We start from the raw sequence: 4,690 nt of genomic DNA, 5'->3' as shown, positions 1-4,690 counted from the left end.
CTGACAAGCGTCATTTCATTCCTAAAACACCTAGGAGAGATAATTATGATTCTAAACCTTTGTATTATGGTCCTAGAAATGATCCTTTACCGAGACAAAATTTTAATCATAACAGAGATCAAAAGGAAAAAGAGCCATACAAAGAGAGAGAATATTTTAATGAGAGAACATCTTTTAGAGAGAGAGAACAAGCGTCAGAAAGGGAGAGACGCAGGGAGAGAGACATAGTGAAAGAGAGAGAACTAAGAAGAGAGAGAGAGTATAAGGAAAGAGAACAACACAGAGAAAAAGAGAGAGAACAAAGAAGGGAAAGAGAATTTAGAGAGAGAGAACAACTTAGAGAAAAGGAAGTACAGAGGGAAAGAGAACTCTCTAGAGAGAAAGAACTAAAAAGAAACCGAGAACAAAAAGAAAGGGAAAAAGAAAGAGAAAGAAAAGAGAGAGAATACCAAAAAGATAGAGAACTTAAGAGAGAGAGAGAATTAAGAAAAGATAGAGAGGATAGAAAAAGAGAAAGAGAGAGATATGATTCTGCTAAATATGCGAAAGCCAGTAGATCACGCTCACCCATTGGAGTTGTGGGGAACAGTGACCTTCTGGATATCAGTATTTGGGAGACAAAAAACTCATTCACTCCCCTCCTGGAGACAGAAGAGGGGAGCCACTACCCCAAAGGGGAAAGAATAAGAGAGGAAAGCGGGGGGGAAGAAAGAAAAAAGTGAGAGCAATCAGCCCTGTAAAGAATAAAAATATCTTTAATCTCAGTAGTGTAGATCTTACTACCTCACAATTAGATGTTATCTCCAAGGGTCTGTCATTTGCGCCCACTTGTGGACCTAACAATTTCGAACTATTTGTGGACGCAAATAAATATATTAGAAAACTAACAGTCAAACGCTTTTTTCTAAGCAAAAATGTGGAGTCAAGAATGTCTAACATTAAGCCTATGGTTGAGAAAGAAAGCGAAACATTTAAACATACAACACTTAAGAATAAATCTTTATTTAATCCCACCTACTGTAAGGGAAATCACTTAGATGTCTTCTATAACCTTATTGTCAAGGACTTCGAGGAGCTCTCAAAAAATAATAAATCTAAGATTAGAAATAATATGAACAAAGAAGAAAGGTCTGCCTTAGAGGAAATAACAAATAACACAAATATAGTTATAAAACAGGCAGACAAGGGAGGGGGGGTAGTCATCCAAAATAGAGATGACTACCTAAAAGAAGCCCACCGCCTTTTAGGAGACAAAAAGACATATGACATCCTACCAAACAACCCCACAAAAACCTTTACGGATGATCTGAGAATTCTCCTAGATCATGGCAAGGAATTAGGCATATTGAATGAGAATGAATATAAATTTCTATTTAACGAATGTCCCCAACTACCGATCTTTTATATATTACCTAAAGTCCACAAATGCATGAAACAACCTCCCGGGAGACCAATCGTCTCCGGAATAAACTCACTTACATCAAACCTATCTGCATATATTGACACTTTTTTACAGAGTCATGTCAAATCTCTTAAATCATATCTGAAGGATACGACTGATGTGTTAAATTTATTAGAGAATTTTACTTGGAATAATAATTACATCATGGCAACTGTAGACGTTGCATCTCTATATACATCGATTGAAAAAACCTTAGGATGTGAAGCTGTTAATTTCTTTCTGAAACAAGATCTAGATATGAAAGAACAGCAGATTCAGTTTATTATAGATGGTATCTGTTTCATACTTGACAAGAATTATTTTTGGTTTGAGAACAGTTTTTACATTCAGAGATGTGGCACCGCCATGGGTACGAGGTTTGCTCCCAGTTACGCGAATCTCTTTATGGGATTCTGGGAGGAACAGCACATTTGGCCCGGTGGCGTTCTGGGGGCGGACCTTGTCCTATGGCGGCGCTACATCGATGATGTGTTTTTAATTTGGCGTGGTGGCCAGGAGAGTTTGGACTCCTTCTTGTCGAGTATTAATGTGAATACGTATAATTTACAATTCACCTCTGTGACAAGTAATAGTTCCCTCAATTATTTGGATTTGAATATTTATATAGAGAATGAGATTCTCAAAACTAGGTCTTTCTTTAAGGAAGTTGACAGCAATAATTATATATTACGTACAAGCTGTCACCAGGATATATGGATGGACAATGTCCCATACAACCAATTCAGACGAATGCGGAGAAATTGCACAGACAATATAGTATTCAATGATCAATGCAATATACTGAAAGAACGTTTTGTAGAAAAACAATACAAAACAGAACTCCTAGACATGGCATTAGAAAAAGTAAATGGTCTGAATAGAATTGACCTATTAGTAGCTAAAGATAGAGAAACATCTTCAAATAATAAGAAAAATTTCGACACAGCATTTTTAACTTCTTTTAATAAAGAGTCAAACAATATAAAGAAAATAATACAGAAACACTGGCATGTTTTATTAAATGATCCGATTTTAAAAGAAGAAATCCCAGATCGCCCGAGAGTGATTTTTAAAAAGGCCAAAAATCTAAAAGGTATAATAGCTCCCAGTAATATTAAGAAAGTAGAGACAAATAGAAATGGATGGCTTCAAAAATTGGAAGGGTTTCACGGCTGTGGTTGTTGCAAGGCCTGTGAATACAAACAGCAAGACAAAAAGGGATTTAGGTGCAATAATAAAAATGAGGATTACAGAATTAAACAATACATGAACTGCAACTCTAATTATATAATCTACCTCCTGGAATGCCCATGCGGGCTCCAATACGTTGGAAAAACATCAAGAGCTATTAAGATACGTATTTTGGAGCATTTAAGCAATATAAGGCGTAGTGTGCAGTCACATAATGTTTCCAAACATTTTTCCTCTTTTCACAACTCCAATACAAAAGGGTTAAAATTTACCGCAATAGAGCATGTGGCACAACATTGGAGAGGACGAGATAGAAATTTAGATTTAAGCAAAAGAGAGATGTTTTGGGTGCATAAACTTAACACGCTGACACCACATGGTCTTAATGTTGATTTTGAGATTGCACCCTTCCTCTAGTTATTATTTTATTTTATTTTATTTTTATTTTATTTTTTAAAATAAATTTTCCCCTATGTCACACACTTCCCCCTCCCCCTCCCCTCCTTTTTAAGTCACTTTTAGTCATGCCAGTCTTTTACATTTCCAGTTTGGATTTCTCATTGTATAACTTTTATATGTTTTTATTTAAGTTAATCATATTTTGTGTTTATGATCAACTAACATATGTCTCTTTCTCTCTCTCTACCTTCCATTAAGCATCTCGACCTAACGACTACCCATTAATTTTAGTATTTAATTTTTTATTTTAGTATATATTCTGTTCTATGTTCTTTTTAAATAAATTGTATTAAAGTATTTTATGCGTCGTTTTTTGGATCACAGAGATTATGTACCCAGCTTGGGAGACTCTGTGTGTAATGATGTTAATCATCTTGTGTCAATTATATATGATTGCATTACCAATTGCCCTAATTGAATGGGCTATTTAAATAGCACCCAGTAGGGGACATTATCATTGCTCCTGAGGAAGCTGCGGCATGCAGTGAAACGCGTTGAGCTAAAGAAATCTGCAGACAGTTAGCAGAGCCCAGCTGTATCTACCGTTTGGGAACTGTCTTTCTGCTGTATTCACGGAGGCATAGTCTTGGACCGGCGTTCCCCCTACTCTCCGCTCTACTTACGCTCACCGGAAGTCGTCACCGCCAGGCCAGGAAGTGACGACAGACGCCATCCATCTGGCACCGGACGAGGGGGCACCCTCGTGGAGGACAAGGAAGCGGAGTGAAGTGAGGGATTTCTCCACCGGCCGATCCAATACCCTGGTTCCTAAAGATACCATGATGTGAATGTGCTCATTTATTATATTGTGAGTACATTTCCTGCTCGTCTTCACGATAAAACTCTGTGTTATTTTGGTAAAGCACTATTGTTTCCCTTATCTTTGTATGACTGCATATGACTGATTGGAAGCTGCTGCCAGAGTGAAAACACCATCTTGCCTGACACCACCCCTATCTGATGTATGCTGCTGCTTGCTGCAACCCATAACCTGAGGTGTCCAAAGATCCATCACAATTACAAACCTGCTCTTATATATCTTACATTCTGTAAGTAGGTTATTTAAAGAGCCAAGTTCCACATATTGACATTTATTTTTCATACTACACTATGATGAGTTTTGTATTTTTTTCTGGGTGTTCCTGATGATGCTGCTCCCTTCCTGCCCTGGATCCTAAATGGATGTGAGTAACGCCAAGTTTCGGGATGACTTCACTGATGTAACATTGATTAACTTTAATAAACTTTAGTGGATATGTGGTAATTATGATATATGCCTCATTGGCATATCATTATCCCCATCATCTGTTATACTGTAGTTAACACTATGTTTTTTTGTGGGAGAAAACTTAACGTTATGTTATTGTCCTTTGTATCACATTAAGCCTTGACATTTATCTTCAAAGTTACTGTAGGTTAACGTCAAAGTATGTCACTTAACAGAGCATTTTTGGATCTGGGCCAAGGTCATTTTTAATCAGCATCATTTCTGTTTTCTATTGAGATGAAACAATTGTTAGATAGACTGCACTCTTAACTCCAGATGTGTACCACAATTGTTTCATAAAAAAAAAAAAATCCTGAGTGGAAATGCTAGGA

At 36.9% G+C, this 4,690-nt stretch overlaps 1 long non-coding RNA gene across 1 annotated transcript; it reads right to left on the bottom strand.

Annotated features, from left to right (window-relative positions):
* Nucleotides 1-2,387: 2,387 nt before the first annotated feature.
* Nucleotides 2,388-4,143, bottom strand: LOC142492179 (uncharacterized). Its single transcript, XR_012800797.1, has 2 exons — nt 3,715-4,143; nt 2,388-2,631 (listed from the first exon to the last, which is right to left on the bottom strand). It is a non-coding gene; the product is annotated as an uncharacterized LOC142492179 (long non-coding RNA).
* Nucleotides 4,144-4,690: the final 547 nt, after the last annotated feature.

The sequence above is a fragment of the Ascaphus truei genome, chromosome 4 (assembly GCF_040206685.1).
Source record: "Ascaphus truei isolate aAscTru1 chromosome 4, aAscTru1.hap1, whole genome shotgun sequence".
Lineage (NCBI taxonomy): Eukaryota > Metazoa > Chordata > Amphibia > Anura > Ascaphidae > Ascaphus > Ascaphus truei.
The sequence above is the reverse complement of the archived record's forward strand: the minus strand, read 5'-3'. Positions and strand labels throughout refer to the sequence as shown.